Genomic DNA, 22,208 nt, shown 5'->3' on the forward strand with positions numbered 1-22,208 from the left:
TGTGAGTCACATCCTTGCCCAACGAGCATAACCGCACACCCCTTATCGTAAATTCTGGATTGTTGTCTAAGATTGAAATGCTATTCTCTTATTCCTTATTTATTTTATACGGTAGGCAAGTTATAAGCTTTCTGAAACAGTTCCTTCATCTGTAAAATTGGACTAATAATAAAATTTATGTTAGCAGTAGCTGTGAGGCTTAAAAGAAACTAAATATACATATAGTATTTAGAACCATGGCTTCCACATGGTAGGAAGAGCAAGAAATTTAACCATTTACTACTGCTATCAACAACTATGTTTTGAGTCACTACACGTTCATTTTGCTTGACCATGATTTGAGTGAAAATAAGTCTTAGATAAATGGTTCACTCTCTCAATCTTTTTGGTAATTACAACCAAAATTCATAATAGGAATACAAATGTTCAAAATGGTAATATTGGGCTTCTTTTTTCAGAAAGAACTGTGAGAATCAAAATATGTACACTCTTTTATAAGGCAGATGATATATTTCCAAACGAACAGTGAAGAGCAAAGAAAACATGGTATGAAAAAGGAGATGTCGTTTTATTAGCTGGCCTCTCTTTCCTTCAAAGATCGATAAAAATAATTGTATGGCTCTAGGAATGCTAAATCAGTTCCTCAAAACTCTTCTCATTTATCTTCCAAATTAAAAAGAAACTTAATTTTACATAATGTCAAATTTGCCAGAAGTCTGTATTATTATCTTTATTGACAATACAATGTTCTAAATTTTGGGAGGAAGGAAATGCAGAATAAACTACCGATCTACAAGGAAGGATTTTGCAAATCTGACCTCAAATTTAAGTCAAAAAATGGCAGTCTTATTAAAGCAAAGCAAGAAAACTAAGAATAGAGATAATCATGTCCCAAAACTGAAAGGAGAGATCTTTTTAAAGGTTAAAAATTGCACTATTATGGAAAAGTTAACTATTAGATCCATTTTATAAAAGTACTATTTGAATATCTTATTTTATGTTCCATTTGGCTGAAAATAAATAAATGAAAACTCCTGTTGGTTTATTCCTGTCCGTTATTTCCATGTATGTGTAAATTAAATGTTAGGAAAAAAGCTCACAGTAGGTTTCAAGAATTGAGTAATTTGCCTTCTTATATTTCAGGGAAAGTTGGTTTCGGTAAAACCTTAATGTGACAAGTCACTATGAGCTTGGAGGTGGAGGAGCATATGAATGCACTGATCTCATTTCACGGAAGGAATATGACACTTATGGACAGCTCAAGAGATTGGCTGCAATGATGGAAGGAAAGAAAGATCATCACTGAAACCACATTGTGCTGCTCTGTGATGTTCAAGTCATAGCGGACATTAATAAGTCACTAGCTATTTTCACATGCTTGTCATAACCTTTGTGTCACAGTCTCAGTGCAGAGAGAATATAAGACAAAGGATTTCAGGGAGGGAAAGTTAAAGCAAGCTTGTCAAGGGTTGGAAGGCCCAAATTTGATCTGCCTTCTGTTTTTCTCCCTGTTCCCTGAGAAGCTTGTGTCAATCTCACTTGGCCAAGTTTTCAAACACAGCACCTAATTTGGGAAGTGTCTGAACACAATCAAGTTGTCACCAGCCCATCTTGTGGGCATTCAGGCTTTCTGGTAATGATCCTAATTTGGAAAGCCAAATTTAGAACACTGTGCTTACATCAGTCTCTACGAAATTGGAATTTAAATGTTGCCTTTTAAAATTTATATACAGAAGACTTCTTAAGAAGCCCCTCTAAGTTAGCAAAAACCTAAAGGATACATCTTTTCTGCTGGATGACTTTGTGATGCTCTGAGGATGATAATTGGAGGCTTGCTCACATATTAATAATGAATAACAGGAACACAATGGGGAAAGCTCGAGACACCATGCAGCAACTTGAGATAAAGACAACGTGATTGAAGAACTCTATGGACAGTCTTAATGTTATGCTTCCGAAAGTAACATTATGCAGCAGTTACAAGAAGCTTTGAAAATATAAAGAAAAAGTAATTAAGTCTGGTATACATTTGTGTTGTTAAAATTGCTTATAATATTTGCTTATTTGGAGACTTGGAGTTCCAGCTAAAATTTAGGTTAAAGTTATTAAGCCATTCTGAGGTATATGCATCATCTTCACATTTTTAAAGTTTGATATGGAATTCTAGAAACATATTAAAGGTAAATTCATCAAACCTAGGTATCTATAGAAAGACATAATTGTCTATGAAGAGTAATAGATTATATAACATGATGCAAGGAGAGAACAGTCAACAATCTTTTAGAATTAGGCAATTTTTGAAATCTATTTCTGATCTCTATAACAGAGTAGTCTATACTCAAGCATTTTTCACTGAAAATGGGAAATTAATACATAATTAGTTTGAAAAAAATGCAAGTCAACTTTCCTTGGTGTTCTAGTTTGCTAGCTGCCAGAATGCAATATACCAGAAACTGAATGGCTTTTAAAAAGGGGAATTTAATAAGTTGGTAGTTTACAGTCCTAAGGCTGAGAAAATGTCCCAGTTAAAGCAAGTCTATTAAAATGTCCAATCTAAGACATCCAAGGAAAGATACCTTGATTCAAGAAGGCTGATGAAGTTCAGGGTTTCTCTCTCAAGTGGAAGGGCACATGGTGAACACAGTCAGAGTTACTTTCTCATCTGGAAATGCACATGGTGAACAGTCAGGGTTCCTCTCTCATCTGGAAAGGCACATGGCAAACATGGTATCATTTGCTAGCTTCTCCTGGCTTCCTGTTTCATGAAGCTCCTCAGGAGGCATTTTCCTTCTTCATCTCCAAAGGCTGCTGGCTGGTGGACTCTGCTTCTCGTGGCTATATCATTCTCCTCCGCTCTCTCTGAATTGCTCTCTGAATCTCCTCCATTCTCCAAAATGTTTCATCTTTTATAGGACTACAGAAACTTATCGAGACCCACCCAAATGGCTGGAGACATGTCATCACTAATCCAGCTTAACAACCATTCTTGATTGGGTTACACCTCCAGGGAGATGATCTAATTACAGATTCAAACATGCAGTATTAAATAGGTATTGTTCTGCCTTTATGAAATGGAATTTTGTTTAAAACATGGCTTTTCTAGGGTCCATACATCCTTTCAAACTAGCACACTTGGTAATCTCTTACCTAACTATAGTACATTTGTACAATTGCAATCCTTCTGCCATTAATTTAATGCAAAACATATTATGTAAATTAATCTCTATGTTAGCATATTTTAGATATACCTGCATGTATATGTAGTTACATATACTAATACAGACATATACATTTATATATATTATTTAGTGAATTTATAAAATACTATGAAAGAGATACAAAAATTATTAATACCATCAAGATATAGTTCACCTCATGTATAAGGTCAAATTAGGTGTTTCATCTTTTCCTTAGATAGCCTAAGGACAAGATTTCTTCTGATTTTTTACTCTGCCACCAGTAGGTCATTGCCGCACCTACGTGTTGAGGCTCACCTACTCATCAACTGCAACAAAGAAAGAAGAGAAGAAATAGAGAGAAAGCAATATTCTCATAAGGAATTGGCTTGGAACTTGTCTGTATTATTCCTCTTTTTAGCCCATTAGTACGAACTTAGACATGTGGAAATAGACAAGGAAGGCTGGGTAATGGAGTCTCCAGTTGGACTCTCACGTACCCTAGTGAAATAAGTGCAGTGGGAGTAAGATGATGCTTGGGAAAGTTTGTAAGCTTTGCCATATTGATGCATTTTCTAATTAGAAAGACTGAAATTTTCTCATTAGAAAATGTGGAGATATGTTTCAGCTTAATAAAATTCATTAGTACTTTAGAATGAGAGTTCCTCAGACACTGCTACTCTTTTAAAGAAGTATTTTTAAAAACATAATCTGGTGGAGAATCCTCCCTTCCTTTGGCCTCTTGCTTTGTCAGAGTCAGAGTTTTTCGGAGCTCAAATCCATTGCATGTACCCAATGGTCTATGATGGTAGTTCCAGGCAGCGGTTGTGTCACATGCATTTTTGAGAGGGAATGGCCAATGGTACTCACTATTCAGAACATTACATGGTGTAGTGAATTGAATTTTGTACCCCAGTTTGAACATTTTCTTGGTCTTGGTCTGCATTTTAATGGGTGTGAATCCATGGTTAATGAGTTCTCTTCAGGATGTTACTTCAGTTAAGGTGTGGGCCCAGTGAATCAGGTTGGGCTTTAATCCCAATTATTTGAGTCTTTTACAGGAGGAGTAAAAGTCAGAGGGAGACAGAAGCCAGAAGGGGCCATCACATGCACTGCTGTGTGATATAAAAGCCAAGGACCATGGATTTTCAGCAGCCTGCCCCAGATGGCCCAAAAAGCATAGCATTGCTGACACCTCGATTTCGGACATTTTTTAGCCTCAAAACCATCAACCAATTAGTTCCTCTCATTTACTCCAACTCCCTGTATAGTATTTGTATTGACAGCTGGAAAACAAAATCATTTTTGGTATTAGAAAGTGAGGTGCAACTATTACAAATATTTGCAAATGTGGAAAAACTTTGGAAATGGAAATTGAAAGAAAGGCCATCCTTATTATAAATGTCATAGAACTTAGCAAAATGGTGTTCTGATAAAAGGTTGAAAGTGGAAATTCTAAGTGATGAACTTGGTTATTTATCTAAGATGATTTCCAAGCTAAGGGTGGAGGTACAGCAGCTTAGCTTCTCCTCACAGTTATAGCAAAATGTGAGAAGAAACAGATAACCTGATAAATGACCTCTTAGGTGCAAAGAAACCAGAGATTCATTGTCTGGAAAATATTCAGCCTAGCCAGATAGCATGCACTGAGATTAAGGCCAGAAGAGGCTCTATCAAGAAGCTCCCTGAACTTTTTGGAAGGGAGTCATGGAAAAAAGGGTTCCATATAAATATTTAACTGAACAACCCTTTGCTTAAAAGGGCTGATCCTGGAGCCTGTCAACCACTTCAGTGGAAGTAAAGATTGGAAATGCAGTTATCCAGGGAGAAACTATGAAAAGTTCTTTGTCTGATAGGTTGGGCACTTGTGAACTGCATGCAAAGTTGACAAGGTTTTTGCAAAATCTGTATGAACAGAAACACTGCCAGCCTGGACTGAAAGGGACAAAGAAGGGCAGAACCATAGAAGGAGGAGTCTGGACTGAAGAGCTCTCCTTGGTCAAGAGAGCAGGCCCAACAATGCATGTGGATAGGGGAGTTTCATCCCTTCATTTGGAGGTGGCAGGCCATCTGTTCTGGCACTTGGAAGAAGAGGAACTTGTGCCCCATTGTTGAGGAAAAGTACTGCCACCCACTGTTCAGAGATAGAGTGGCCTGTGCCCATGCATTCAAGGAGCTCATCTTCCTAATACCAGGAGAAAGTAGAGCTTTCACCCCAGTATTGTGGAGAGCATGGCCACCATGATGGCAGTTGGAAAGGGTGGGGCTGCTGCTGCACCAGACCTGGAGGACAAAAACATCAATCCACTGAAGACTCAGACTTTTGAATCTCAAAGAGTTTGCCCTACTGTTTTCAGACTTGTGTGGGATACATGACCCCTGTTTTCCTTCCAATTTCTCCCTTCTGTAGTGGAAATGTCTATCCTATGCCTGCCCCAACATTGTATATTAAAAGCAGATAATTTGCTTCCTATGTTTTTCAGGTCCACAGACAGAGGGCAATTGTGCTTCAGATCAGCCACGATCCATAAGTGATTTTGATGAGACTTTGTACTTAGCATTGTTACTAAAATGACTTAAGGCTTTTGGGACATTCTATGCAATGAATGTATTTTCCATGTGGTAAGAACATATCTTTTTGGGGAGCCAGAGGTCTGACTGTGTTGGACTGAACTGGACATTCTTGTGGTGTAAAGCCATGGTAAATAGGGTCTCTTTAAGATGCTACTTCAGTTATGGTGGAGTCCCCCTGAATAAGGTTGGGCTTTTACCTGTATTGCTGCAGTCCTTTAATAGGCAGAATGAAAGTCAGATGGAGAGAGAAACGAGTGGTGGCCACCATGTGCCTGTGCATTGTCATGTGACAGAAAAGCCAGGACCACAGATCACCAGCAGCTGTCTCCAGAATGCCAGTGTTCAGGAAGAGAGCATCACTTTGCTGGCACTTCAATTTTGGACTTCTCTTAGCCTCAAAATTGTGAACCAACAGAATCCCATCCTTAAACAAACCCACTGTATGGTATTTGTTTCAGCAGCCAGGAAACTAAAACACATGATAGCAAAAGATCTCTGGATGATTTGTACTTAGCAGTACATCATAGCTCACGACTAAATGGAGATTAAAATTTAGTATATATTTGACAACACAGCACAAAACAACAAATCATAGTCCTATAATATGAAATGCGCATTGTTATTTAATTCACTCTGGACTATTACACCCATAAAGTACAATTAAAACTTTCAGATACAATTTCATACTTACTCTGGACACAAGGGTCATATACGGATTCATTGTCATAAAAAAATAAGTGGATAAGTGGAGTCAGTGTGGTTTGCTTTGGTATGACTTAAATTCCTGAGGTCTAAACGGAAATTTATTATTGGTTTCTAAAATCCTTAGATTTGCATATGCTGTCTAATTCATTTTCTTTAGTTTTAACAATATTTAGCAAAATTTCTGATGTCTTAATTTGATTACTAAAGAAATAAAATTTACTTATTTGAGAAGGATCACAGTTCTTGATAATGACTATGTTAATTTAACTAAATGGCAGGATCAGAGAAAGCACAGTAATTACCCCAAAGTTCAGGAAAGTTTGTCCTTGGCCAGATTTTAATTTGCAAATTAGTAACTGGATATACATTTTTAATATATATTTATCCATAAAGTAGATTTGATGATGCTTCAAGAGCTGGCCAGTATAGTGATTAAATATTCAAGACTCAAAATATTATTCATTTTCCTCAATATACTCATACTCATTACATGCTTTCTCTGTTCCAGAACCTGTGATAATAAAAGGAAGTCAGCAGTGGGAATATGGTCTAATGGAGTTTAAATTCTAGGAGCAAAGACAGATAATAAATATATAATTGCAATTTTGATTAGTGTCATGAAAGGAAATTCAGAGATATCATTTACTGAGGCATCTATCTACTCTCCAGAGATTAGCAAATGATGTGTCATCTTATTTAACACACAAAGGATGAAATAAACTTACCTGTATGAAGATTCTGATGGTGGAGGAAGAAAAGCTTAAGGAAGAAACAATTGCCAGTGTTATGCATGAATATGAAAAGAGAAAGTGTATCTAGACCATTTGGAGTAATTCCCAATTTTCTGGAGTATAAGTAGACATGGGAATAGAAAGGAATAAGAGATAAACTTCAAGAAGTGGACAGAGACAAATTTTAGGAGACTTTGCTATCCATATTAAGCACTTAGAACTTTTTGAAAAAGGCAATATGAAATTATTAAAGAATCCTATGTAGTTTGATGACACAGTAAGATTTGCATTTGTAATCCATTACTTGCTAAATTAGAGCAAAGCGTGGATCAGAGTGGAGTAGGAGCTGAAGTATGAAGAACAGCCAAGAGGCTCAATCAATAGTCCTGGCAAGAGGAGGCAGTAGTCTACATGGTATATAACAATGGCTTTAGAGAAGTTAGGATAGAGCAGAGGTTGGATCAAGAAAATTTGGTGATAGATCAGAGGACCAGTGAGGAAAAGAGAAGAGTGAAGGATGATTTCAAGATTACTAGCCTCAGCAAGTGGATGTACAGTGGTATCATTTAATGAGACTGAAAAACCTGGAGGTAGTGCCAGACTGAGTTTGGGGGGGGGGGCACTTTGAACCCATTAGTTTAAGTTTTCTTTGAAGACACCAAGTAGAGAGACAAGGACAGTGAATATATCGTTTGGAGCACAGGAGAAATTCTGGATTGAAGGCAGGAATTCAAGAATTCTCAACCTATTGGTGTTGGTTGTACCTATGGAAATGGATGAGATTACATGGGGAGAATATTAACAGATGACAAACACATATTAAGACAGTAGAGATGAGGTGAACAATTGTCCTTCACTCTATCTAATGGTGTAAACAAAGTAATCCACACAATTCCCATTTTTGGTGTACACCTAAGGATCAAATATAAGCAACCATCTTTTTTGAAAACTTAATGATTTTTAATAAAAGGTATTGATTTCAAGAACAAAAAAGTTAACTTAAAAGAGAGAGAAGAACATAAAATATTATCATTAATAAGATACTGAATATAATACCTAGTCTATGAAAGTGATAATAACATTATTTAATGATAGTAACTCTCTTATTGGATTAGAAGTAAAATATTATTTGAATAAAACACTATTTATTTTGCATACGGCTATCTAAAAAAGGTGTGCAAGAAAAAAATATTGAAATTTTAAAAGTGTCTGGTTCATAACAGTGAAATGAAGAAAACAACTCATCAGAACTAAGGTTGTAATTTTTTTGAAGCCAAGCTTCAGATTTTATTGAAATGTTTTATTGGTCAATATGGTTCTTATAATAAGAAAATAGCAAGGTCAATTTACACATTTTCATAGGCATTAACTTCTCTCCATAAGAGTCATTCATATTTAGAGATACCTCAGTTATTAAGTATATGATAGTAAGAAAAGTTAATGCCTTTGCCTTCAAAATAATTTGTTTTCTGTTTGTTGGTTTGGCTTGTTTGTCTTTTGAGAAGTGCATGGACCAGGAATCAAACCTGGGTCTCCTGTATGGCAGGTGAGAATTCAATTACTGAACTACCCTTGCAGCCCCTTGTCTTCAAAATAATTTAAAATAACATTTTGTGGAGAAAAACCCATTGGAGTTATGAGATGTATTTGTATTCCAAATTTACTGTTTACTTGAACCTCAGAAGATCAGTAAATTCATCTGGAAAACAGATATTTTCATTATTCTACTACTTTGCAAGTCAATTTGTGAAAAATAAGATCAGAGGAGGTAAGTGATAAATTTTCTTACAATACCCAAAGTGCCTAACTGGTTTTTGGTGTTAGGCTAAAAAAGAAAAAAGACACCTATTATCATACCATTGAAGGAAAAAATAAAAAGAAAGATATATGGCATAATAAATATATGCTGGAGGTCTTAAGAGTAAAGGAGAAAGGTCACATCTACTAAGCCACTGAGAGCCAACGATGAAGGAAAGCAGCACTCACATCAAAGAATGCTCATCACTTCCATCTCTGCAACCCTGTTGAAGAAAGGAAAAACGCAGACGGGCATAAAAATGGAAGCATGGAAGATTTGCATAATTCAAAACTAAATATTAAAGAGCTATGGGAGTGCCCTTGGAAGGCTGAAACTGTTTGAAATCCCAGCAAGATCATAGGCAAATGGAAGCCTTGGAAGTCTCAAAGTCTAGGTAAAAGTTTAAGAATAAATTGAGTGTCTGTAAGTTTAAAAGTGGATTAGCTTTTCTTTTACTTAAAATCTATAAATTCAATAAATACGATTGACTTGTTCTTCTAGAAAGATATCTCCTTATGTGATCAGTAATACAGTCATATTTCATTTTCCCAACTTGATATCTCATTGCTCACACTAGTATTTTTTAATACAATAAACCATTGACTTTCTCACATTGGCAGTCACGGAACTTACAAGTTTAAGTAACTAGTCTTCCTTAAACTTCTGTTATAATTCCACATTAATATCTGACCCTGCGCTGGAGACTAGTAGCCCTACAAGAGTTTTAGGCATTGCATGACAAGTGTCTCCCTTATAAGCAAACACAAGAGAAATTAGCTTTCATTTCCCAGAGGAGTCATTAAACAGGAGATGTGAATAGTATAAATTACTTCCTGTCATCTTTTCACATTTGATCAGTTGAATGATGTCTTTAAAGGATGTGGGGAAGAAGGAAAGTACTGGCAATATGACACCCCTTTATGCTGCATTTGAAGGTTTGCTTCATTTTACATTCTCACTACTGTACTGTCTCATGGCCTTTCTTTTCAGAATGGGATTCCTTTGATAGCCAGGCAACTTATATCCTGTTCCTCCAGGCTAAGATCTCTATTTTCACTACTTCTTTCGGAAAATTAGAATTTCCGTTTTCCACAATATTAAGTAGAAGCTTTTTAAAAGTGCTTATGACTTGACCAAAAAAATGCACTAAGTATGATAACTGACAAGAATCTGTGTTTGTGGAGATTGCAAGAAGCAGCAGAGCCTCTGCTACGAATATAATGCATTGTATTATGAAATATGACTCCTATTAGTTTTGGGCTACAGCCAAATCTCTTCTTATAGTTTAAAAAGGAGTTACCTTGACAAGATTCAACTTAAATCACATCTTGATCTATATTATGAACACAAAAGAATGCTCTCTGCATTCAAGTGACACTAAGAGTCGGGTTTATAATCCTAAAGCAAAGAAATTCAGAGTTAAATAAATCAAGTGACTTAGCACTTGTCACTAGGTTTTTTGCAAAGGTTTGAAATCCATGAGCAAAAGAATAAGTTATACCAGGTGTTCTGTCTGTAAACTCCGAGTATTGTGTGAGTATATTAAGCATGCACTTTTAGTTTGGTGAATTTCATCAAGATAATAAGAAATAAGACAACTGTCTCCTCACCAGTACAACATCATTTGTGGCTGTTCCTGCCCCATAAGAATTGAAAGTGTTTTGTGTTTTGTTTTGTGGTTGTTGTATTTTGTTTTTTGTTAGAAGCTTGTTACAGGTTTATACCTAGTCCACATATTTCATTATCTTAAACAACCTCAGGACAATTTATTTCTTGTCAATTTAGCGAGTTAACCAGCTAGTACTCCTCTCAAGCTTCCAAGCTTAATGACTCTACGATATGTGAAAGAAAGAAACTCTACAAAGAACATAGCATGGCCTCAAGGAAAGAAGACAAACACTTATTCATTTAAAAAATATGACAACTTGGGCGGGCCGCGGTGGCTCAGCGGGCAAAGTGCTTGCCTGCTATGCCGGAGGACCTCGGTTCGATTCCCGGCCCCAGCCCATGTAACAAAATACGGAGAAACAAAATACAATAAAAACAAGAAAATGTTTCCCTTTCTTCCTTCCTTTCTTCCTTCTATCCTTCCTTCCTTCTCTCTGTCTTTAAAAAAAAAAAAAAAAAAAAAAAAAAAAAAAAAAAAATATGACAACTATTTAACAATTACCTCCTGAATAGGAGGGTGGCTCAGAAAATGGAAGATGTAGAAGGGGTCAGAAAATTAGGGAAAACTTCTGAAAGGAAAACACATTGAAATGTATTTTAAGAATAAGTAAGAGGTTAGAATGGGCTGTAAGGGAAAAAATGCCATGAATGAAAGTCTGGCTTGTAGAAGCCTGTGCTGGCGGGGGAGGGGGGGGCAATGATGAAACAAGAAGTTTAACAGAAATAGAGAAGAGAGTTGGAAAGTATTAAGCAATGTGTTTGGAATACCTTGAACAAGTGTTCTTACACATGGTGTCAAAAACAAGATTCAGCAATTAAATGAGATTCATTTGTGGAGATAGCAAAGATTGGGGAATGAAAAGGGTAGACAGGTAGAATAGCCCATTCCTCCTCAAGAAGGATGTCCGAGAGGATGGAATGAAGATGAAACTTCATTCACTTTAACTTTTTGACTCCAGACACTGCCCAATCTCTATAATATGCACATGAATAATGATGCTCCAAGGAGTGACCTAGATAGAAATAATTAAAAATAATTTTGCAAACTAAATTCAATACTCTTGATAGTTAATAGATTTGCATGCAACTTTATTTTACACATTAACAAAAATCAGCAAATATGTCTGCAGAAAATTTTTAACACTGAAGTGTGTTAAATGCTGAGCTGATTTTTTTTTTTTTCTTTAAGAAATATTTAGAGTATGATTTCTTGGTCAGTGCTCTACCAATTTCCCATTATAGTTTAAAAGTGCTTAAATAGTTTCATAAGCAATATAATTTATTTTAAATTATTAATGCTGTTTCTATGCCTTGTTAAAATTAACACAATAAAAATTAATTAGTGTTCAAATTAATCTGTCAGCATTACTTTGCTATGACCTTTTTTGATTATGTGAACCCTAAAATATATTTTTCCTAACTCACCAAGATATATAAAACTTCTATTTATTCAGTGGCATCAAATTGACATATCAGGCCTTTATTTTGCCTCTGTGTTACTTGTCTTCTATATAAATATAATGTTAAAGTTTATGAAAAAAATAGGAACTAAATTAGCAGTCCTTTTCACTATTGCTACCAATGAAAGTATACATTTTAATTAACGTAGAACAAAAGAACCAATTACTCTTAGACACAAATTCTCATTGCAGGGATCAGGAATAACTGAATAACTTTTGTATTGTTTATTTTTAAGCAACACACAAGAAGCACTTGTCATGTTTACACAAATTCAGTACTTTTTACTCAGACTTACCCATTCTAAAATCAAAGAATGTTGCTACAGAAAAGAATTTTTAGATCATGTAACTCTACTTCAGACTTTCCAAGAAGCACGCTTTATACATTCAGAAGCTAACAGTCTCTTGTAACTGGTTAGTAGCAGAGCTGAAAACAGATCAAGCTCTGATTTGTAACCCAGGGGCCTGTCTACCATGTCACACTATCACTATGGTTTGGGGCTGCATAGTCAGAAGCCTTGTGCTGCCATGATGACTACAGAAAAATAAATTTAACCAAGTGTATTAGTTAGGGTTCTCTAGAGAAACAAAATCAACAGGGAGCACTTGCAAATATAAAATTTATAAAAGTGTCTCACGTGACCGTGGGAATGCAGAGTCCAAAATCCGCAGGGCAGGCTGTGAAGCCGACGATTTCGATGGAGGGTCTGGATGAGCTTCACAGGAGAGGCCCACCAGCTGAAGCAGGAAGAGCCTGTCTCTTCCAAATCCTCCTTAAAAGGCTTCCAGTGATTAGACTGAGCATCACTCACTGCGGAAGACACTCCCCTTGGCTGATTACAAATGGAATCAGCTGTGGATGCAGCTGACGTGCTCATGATCTAATTCTATGAAATGTCCTCATTGCAACAGACAGGCCAGCACCTACCCAACCAGACAAATAGTTACCACCACTTGGCCAAGTTGACACATGGGCCTGACCGTGACACCAAGGAAAGCCTAACGTGGTAAAATGTCTCTCTGCCTTAACTTTTTAGCAGAGTGAAGAAGGATTCTGTCTGAATTTCTACTAGATCACTTAGGAATTATGAAGATAAAGCAGTTTAGATTTTTATAGCCTGAACAAATATAAAAATACCCAATTAAAATTTCCTCTGAACAGGTAATCATGATTAAGCAATAATGAATATAGTAAACCATATGTCAGAGAGAAATTCCATAATATTATAAAAGAAGGTGAAGAAACATCTTTTGGATTCAAGACTGTTTTGTCTTTTAGTTTAACACTATTATAGCTGAATCTACAAGCCACCAGCTTAATTGATTAGTAGTCGATTATGTGTCAAGCAATTCAACCAAAATGGTTGCTTGTTTCATATACTATCAAAAAAGATTTGATAACTTATTTTTTGGGGGGAGGGTGGTGTATGGTCCAGGAATCAATCCCGGGTCTCCCACATGAAAGGTGAACATTCTACCACTGAACCACCTGTGCACCCTAATCATTTATTTTTCATGAAAAGGAAATAAGTACCCCCAAGTAGTTTTATTTAATAACTGTAAAGTAAAAGACTTTAGAGCAGAAGATGAGTTCGAATTGAAGTCTACTGCTCCCTGCTACATCTCCTTGCCTAGATTGTTTAATCATTTGTAAACAGGGTCAGCATTCCCGACTTCTACCCCACAGGAAATTTAAGGGACTAATAGTAGAACATTTAAAGTTGTCTTACAAATCAAAACATAGTATGTTTTCATCGGTGTTATGCCAATTGGTTAGAAAATGCAGGCAATCCTAATCAGTGCCAAATGATTGAGCTGTCAATTTTTTCCCCATCAAAAATGACCATATCCAGAGCACGTTGGCTATTTGCTTCAGCCCCTCTGCTTTCCCAGCCTTGCAAACCCTGCCTATGCCCTGTGACAGTAAATCAGCAAACTTCCTTGCTGTCTGGCTGCCCTAGGAACCCTGCCAAGAAATTTATCAGCAGGAGGCTGGAGAAAAGAGAGAGATGACGGTGCTTCCCCAGTTCCCCGCCAGCTCTTCCACTGTGGAGTTTTCACAGCCCCACAATCCGGTTACATTCCTCAGGGGAACAGCACAGGTCCTATCACAGCCCTTCTCTCCCACTTGCCTATAGCCTCACCCAGCACTGTCTCTGATTAGGTGTAACAACAGTGCCCCAAGGCACTACACTACGCCATTTGATGTTGTTATACTTCACAATGGCTTTGTCAGTAGTTTTATTGAAGCCTCTTCAAATCTCCGATTTGAGAATGTGATTCATTTCTCTGGGAACCTGACTTACACAAACCCTCAGTGTACACAAACCCTTGGGTAATAAACCCAAACTCCAGGGTACGACATGTGGCTTGTTTTCTCTAGTGATGGCTAGCGATTTGCTTATATTCCACCCCACTTTCTTACACAATCTACTTTAAGACAAATAATATAGTTTTTTCAGATGTAGTCTGAAAGGAGTCTTTATTAGGTTGTATTGTGGATCAAATAAAACTACCTGGCATATCCCTCAAGATCAATGCCGAGGACTTGCAAGTAAATAAAAGGTCAATGATAGAGTTCAATAAAGCAATCCACAGTGCTTCTTGACAAGTTGTCACCAATCTTCTGTGAAATATCAGAGAGCCAATATGTAGGGTCATGGAAAAATCAACTTGAAGGCAACAGCCTTAGTATGTAGATTACAGTAAACACCAAAGAGCAGCCAGGCTGTGTGTTCAAGGGAAACTGAAGCTACCAGAAATTACTGTTTCTCTAATGAACTAAGAGTTTGACTGAAGAGGTAATATTTGGAGAAAATAAATAACAAATGCGAGTTTTCAGAGAGCTGGTGCCACATTCAGTTCTATTTCTATGGAAGATATCCTAAAGCACTTTTTTTAGTGTGTTTTTATTTCTATTTTCTTTTGATTTTGCTTTGCATGAATGTTATGTCATAAATAAATGATCATATTAGGTAGGGGTTTTGAGAAAAATAATACCAGCACCTAAATTGCTCCTGACTTGGAAAATTGTGGTGTTATTTCCACATCACTATGATAGCGTGAACGTAATTACTCACCTTAGACCACAGACTTTGGAAGTGTTTTGGATACAAGAATAGGAGCTGATGTATATAGCTCCAAATCACAGTTCGATGTATAATTTTATTTAATGCTTAGAGGTATCCAATTCCCAAACCAAATCCCAACAGTTTTTTCTTGTGAAAAGAATCAGTATTCACTCCTATCTCTAGTTATCAAATAATTACTCCATTGCCTCTATCCTTCTTATCCCAGACATAAGGCAGGAAAGTCCTACATGTTAAAATGGCTCTAAATTTCAATGATTTAAAGTAACTTTCCAAAGCATAAAATTGATACCTAAAGGATATTTTCCAAAGTGGGTCAATCTAAATCAATAAGAATAATAACAAAAACAAAAAAGAATACCTCTCAGTTGCTTTCTACCTAAAACACAAAAAAAGTATGGTGATACAGATACTAGACATTTAAGATCCAATAGGCTTGAAGAATAAAACTTTTGGGAAAAAAGAGCTTGATTTAGAACAAGAAGAATCCTCTTATTTTCTGTTATTTTAAATTTGCACTATATTAGGGATTTTTTAAAGTTTTTAAAAAGAATATGTTAATGGCTCACAATTAGGACTTAAATAATATAATGACTCATCACATTGACTCACCAATGCTGTTCATGTAAATAGATCACCTCCCAACTCATGAACTGACAGGTATTGAAATAGACATTAATGAAATTCTAAACTCCTTAAATTATATACAAAATTGAGAAAGTGACTCAAGATAAGATTATTGGGCCATAAATGTAAATGATGGAATAAATGCAGGGAAGAAGGTGTTACTAATTTGATATGGATCATTTTATTGCAGGATATCTTTTTCATACAAGAGACAGGAAAATTCACTGAAATTTGCAAATAATTACTGAAGATTATTCTCTCTAGTTGCATCTCTAATTTTTATCACTTTATATTAAATTATATAAGAAAAAAATTCTAAAATTTAAGAGTTTCAAATGATAGGCATTAACAAATTTCTATCTATGAACATTAAGAAATATGAAAAAAGAATGTCAGAAAAAAGAATGTATAATATTTTCATTCATGTATAAGGGAAATACATTTTTCACAAGAAAGATTTTGGTGATACTTTTTAATGTAGTTCCTATAATATTTATTTACATGTTATAATTAGTCCACCTTATTCTTGGCCATGAAATTGTACATTTAATATGTTTTCATGATGATTAAAAATAATTTGTCATATCCTCACAGTTTCTGCATGATTGGCAGTAAAGATTTCACTGCCTGTATTTAATGAGAGCTTTGGATTAGATATGTCAGAATTACCTTCTAATTAAACAACAAATAATAAAAGTTCATTGTGGCTGAATTAATTTTGTTAAGATACTTAAAATTTTGCTTTCCAAAAACTCGTCTGAAGATTTATATAACATAATTGCTGTAGATCTAGTGCAAAGTTGAAAAGGAAGTAGAAAAGTATTTTATTACCTATGTCATGTTAACAATACTCTCAGTGCCATATGCCAAATTTGTGCTGGCTTATTGGGAATTCCCATATCTTCGCCTCTAAACCATTAGTAAAATGGTGTCACTTTTTCAAAAGAATGCATTTTCACTGCCAATATATCATGCAATGCCATTAAATTGATCTTGGTGCTCAAATATTTTGCTGAATGAGGCATTTTAAAAAGGGAAGGAAGGGGAAGTGGACTAGAATGTATGCAGATGTTGTATTATTTGATTTACACACATCACCCTCCCTCTTTTAGTCACTCAACTGAAAAGGTACGCCCTCATAGATTTACTTTTCCCAATACTTAGGGAAATTGAAAAAAAGAAAGACAAACTGAACTTCCCTAGTCTTTACCCAATATCTATCACAGATTTTGAGTAGACTTCAATTCATTCTTTCATTTGCTCATTTATTCACTTAGCAAACATTTAGTAGGAACATATTCCAAACAGGCATTTTATAAGGCACTTACGACATGAGGAACTGGAAGAGCATTCTTCCATGTCTCTGGTCTTGTTGCCTAAGGAGATACAGTAACATTGTAGTAGTTAGATTCAGGGGTCAACTTGGCCAGGTGATGGTGCCCAGTTGTTCTGCAACTGTGGAATTAAATTATCAGCATGTGAATTTCATCTATGGCTGATCACATCTGCAGTCGGCTAAGGGGAGTGCCTTCCACAGTGGAGACATCAGAACAGAGGAGCTCAGAGCTGGCTCAGACTAGACCTCTGCAGATGCAGAAAGGACACGCCTCAGGGAAAGCCATTTGAAATCGGAAGCCTGGAGTGAGGGTGAGCAGACATCGCCATGTGCTTTCCCATGTGACAGGGGAAGCCAGCTGCCTTCTCTCCACAGGACTGTCAGTTTGTAACTGAACAAATCCCCTTTATAAGAGAGCCAGTACATGTATGGCGTATTGCAGTGTGGCAGCCTTAGCAAACTAAAACAAACATTAACCAAGTAAGTGAATTAAGACTAATGAGGAAAATAATAAATATGTAGGTCTTATGTGACATCCAGATAGAACTGTTTTATTACCAGACAGATATTTCAAAAATAATATTTCTATTTCTTTTATATTCCTTTACAAAAATAAAGACTTTCCAATTTACCTCTTTAAAATGAGAACTTAACTCTTGAAAATAGGTGAAGGTAGAAAAATGAAAGAGAAGGAGCTTTTCAAAATATATTTACAAGTTTACAAATACCAAATTTGTAAGAGTATTAAATAGAAGCCATTATTCTTTAGTCATCTCATTTAAATTACTTTTTTTAACTATTGATATTTTAATGAAAAAATACTTGTGAAGGGCTTGCTGGCATCTTTACAATAGTGAGTGCCTAATTCATAATAAGTGCTAGGTCATTTATTATCTTTTAACCGATCCACTAATCCACCCATCCACCCACCCATCCATCATCTTTGCAGGTCAGTTCTTACAAAGTAATGTCGAGATGGACAGGTGTTGCAGAAATCCTTATTTTCCTCCTTATTTTCTTATGCAATTTTATTAAGATACATTCACACACTATGTACAAAGTACTATACAAATACAAAGTACTATACATAATACAAAGTACACAGTCAATAGTTCACAGTATCGTCATATAGTTGTACATTCATCACCACAATCAATTTTTGAAAATTTTCATTACTCCAAAAATATAAAAGTAAGAATAAAAATTAAAAAGAATATCCAAAATGTCCCATGCCCCTTACCCCCTCCCCCAATTTTTTTTCCTTTCTTTCTTTTTTTACTTATTTGTCCAGACACTGGATAAAGGAGTTTCAGTCACAAAGTTTTCTCAATCACAAGGTCACACCATGAAAACTACCTTTAAGAATCAAAGCTATTGGAGAGTTTTGGGTCTTTCCTTCTAGCTGTGCTAATCCACTAAAAACTAAACAGAGATATCTATATAATGCATAAAAATAACTTCCAGAATTGCCTCTCAACTCTATTTGAAATCTCTGAGCCACTGAAACTTTATTTTGTTTCATTTGTCTTCCTCCTTTTGGGTCAAGAAGGCTTCACACTCCCACGATGCAGGTCCAGGCTCATTCCTGAGAGTCATGTCCTATGTAGGGGGAGGGTAATGAGTTCACATGCAGAGTGGGCTTCAAGAGAGGGGGTTGCATCTTAGGCATAATTCTAAGTAGGCTTAGCTTCTCCTTTGAAGGAGTAAGTTTCATAGGGGCAAGCTCCAAGATAAAGGGGTTGGCCTATTAAATTGATAGTCCCCAGTGCTTATAAGAATATCGGGTCTCCCCTAGTTGGGGAAGTTTCATATTTCTACTTTCTTCCCTAGTCCCTCAAGGGGACTTTGCAAATTCTTTTTTTATTTTCTGCCCAGATTACTCTGGGATATATCAGGGCATCACACTTACCTTTACAAACTAGCAAGATCTCACTCCTTATTCAAGATTCCATGTAATTATGGTGTTAAAAAAACTGACCACACAAGTAAAATTAGATAATGTGCTATAAAAAATATAAATTTTGACAAATAAACATTTCTTCCTTTGGTCTCACACGAAGTTAAAGTTTTAAAACACAGTCAATATCATCCTTACCTTCTAGTCTGCTTTGCCTTAGTCCTAACTAGATCACCTTCACTGATATCTCTAATTGAAGTATAATTTCTTTTTCAGATAGCTGCAGAATTCTAGCTCTGAGTCTCAGATGTCACAGATACCTGAAGTTCCAGGAGACTACCAGGTTACATGTAAAGAGCTCAACATCTCAGAACTTAGAAATAACAGTTACAACTCTAGAATAGACATGACTGCTAAAAGAGCTTACAATCTAGGAACTTTTATAATAAATGCCCCTGAAAACTTATGCTCTGAACTTCAGTTCTCAAAGTGTGCACATTATAGTTAGTCATATAATGAAATATGTCTTTTCATTTCTGGCTCATTTCACTCAACATACTATCCTCAAGGTACATTCACCAAGTTGCAAGCCTCACAACTTCGTTCCTTCTTGCAGCCACTCAGTACTCCATTGTAGGTATACACCACAGTTCCCCCTTCATTCATCAGTCAATGTACCCTTAGCCACCTCATTCCATTGTAAATGATGAACACTGCTGCCATAAATACTAGTGTGCAAATGTCCATTTGTGTCCCTTCTTTTATTTCTTCCAAGTACATACCTAAAAAAGGGGGTTGCAGGATCCTATAGCAATCCTATACCTGGTCTCGTTTGTACCACCACACTGCTCTGCAGGGGGGCTCACCACTCTACTTCCTGGCCAGCAGTGAATGGGTCTCTCTCTCTACATTCTCTCCAGAATGTGTATCTTCTGTTTATTTTTTAAGCAGTTTGATTCACACACCATGCAAGTCATCCTTGGTAAACAATCAATTGTTCCTGGTATAATCGCATATTTATGCATTCACCAGCGCAGTCTATAGGAGGATATTTCCATTTCTCCCACAAAGAAAAAATAGGAAAATTAAGAATAAAAAATTTTAAAATAGCAGCAGAAAAATGAGAAACAACACCACCAAGGATCCCACACCCTACCTTGTGTCCCCCTCTTATTGACATTTAGTTTTGCTATATTGCTTTGTTACATTTAATGAAACCATATTACAATGTTACTGTTAACTATAGACCCGGGTTTGCATTGATGGTATTTTTTCCATACACCATCCTGTTTTCAACACCTTGTAGTGTTGACATTCGTTTCCCCCATGTAAAAACATTCTTATATTTTTACATGTAATCACCATCATTATTCACTCTAGGTTTCACTAAGTTACACAGTCTGTCTTTATCTTCTACCTTTCCTCATAGCGTCATACATGTGCCTAGTACCTCACTAACCATATGCTCACATTCAGCTTTGTTCAGTGTCATTAAAATCTCATGCCACTACTAGACAGTACTGTGCTGTACACTTCTGGATTTTTACAAGAATCCTGTTGACTATTCTGTTCTCCTTCAGCATCAAATGCCCAACCTCTAACCTCTTTTTACCTCCTGATAACCTGCTTTCTCAACTTTAACACAGAAAAGTTTGCTTATTAATGTCAGTTCATATTAGTGAGTCCACACAGTATTTGTTCTTTTGCTTCTGACTAATTTCACTCAACATAATGTCCTCAAGATTCAGCCACATTGTTGTATGTGTCACGATTTTATTCTGTACCCGTACTGATAATTTTCATTTGTACACTTCTCCCAATCTCTCGCTCCTGTTTTTCCTATCTTCCTGTGGTGTTCCCTTTAGTATTTCTTGTAAAGCAAGTCACTTGTTCACACACTCTCTCAGTGTCTGTTTAGCTGAAAAAATGTTAAACTCTCCCTCATTTTTGAAGGACAGTTTTCCAGATATAGAATTCTTGGTTGGCAGTTTTTCTATTTCAGTATCTTAAATACATCATAACACTGCCTTCTTGTCTCCTCGGTTTCTGCTGAGAAATCCACACATAGTCTTATCAAGCTTCACTTATAGGTGAAAGATCACTTTTCTCTTGCTGCTTTCAGAGTTCTTTTTATCTTTGACACTTGACAATCTAATCAATAAGTGACTTTGAGTAGTTCTATTCAGATGTGTTGTGTTTGGGGTACACAGTGCATCTTGGCTCTGTAAATTTAATGTCTTTCAGAAGAGATGGGAAATTTTTAGTGATTGTTCCTCCATTATTCTTTCTGTTTTCTCTTCTCTTCTTCTGGGACACCCACAACTTGCATATTCTTGTAAAAAAAAGTAATTCATTTTGTCTTTCAGTTCCCTGAGACTCTGCTCACATTTTTTCCATTCTTTTCCCTATCACTTCTTTTGTGTGTAGGATTCCAGATGTTCTGTCCTGTAGTTCACTGCTCCTTTCTTCTGCCTCTTCAGTTCTGCTTTGTAACCCCTGTGTTTTTCATCTCTTCTATGGTGCCTTTCATTCCCATTAGTTCTGCTATTTGATTTTTCAAGCTTTCACGTTCTTTGTGGTTGCCCAATGTCTTCTGCATGTCCTTCAGATCTTTTGCCATATCTTCCCACAATTGTTGATTTGATTTTTTATTTGATTTAGGATATTTGCTTGAACTTCTTTAATTAGTTGATTTATCTCCTCTATCTTGTTTGAAGTGTTAGTTTGTGCTTTTGCCTGGGCCATTTCTTCATTTTTCCTAGTATGATTTATAATGTTTTGCTGGTGTCTGGGCATCTGATGTCCTTGATTAGTCTATTCTGGAGGTTGTTTTCAGTCTTTTACCTGGGGTTTTCTGGTTGACTTTGCTCTCTCTCTCACCTTCGGCATTCAGTTCAATTTACTCTAGACCTCTAGCACAGCTTCTGTTTAACTGATCAGAATTTTTCAGCTCTTGTCTGGCCTAGAGGAAACTTTTTTGAGGACAGTCTCCCCAGATATGGTTGATCCCAATCAGATTTTTCCTGACCAGACAGGCACAGGTCTCAGGAGAAGGATGTCATCAGTATCGAGTTGCCCTGAGGATGAGACCCAGCAGGTTGTCAGATGTTCCTGTGAAGCCTCTTGACTCTGTGTTTTTCCTACCCT

The sequence above is a fragment of the Tamandua tetradactyla genome, chromosome 22, assembly GCF_023851605.1.
Source record: "Tamandua tetradactyla isolate mTamTet1 chromosome 22, mTamTet1.pri, whole genome shotgun sequence".
NCBI lineage: Eukaryota > Metazoa > Chordata > Mammalia > Pilosa > Myrmecophagidae > Tamandua > Tamandua tetradactyla.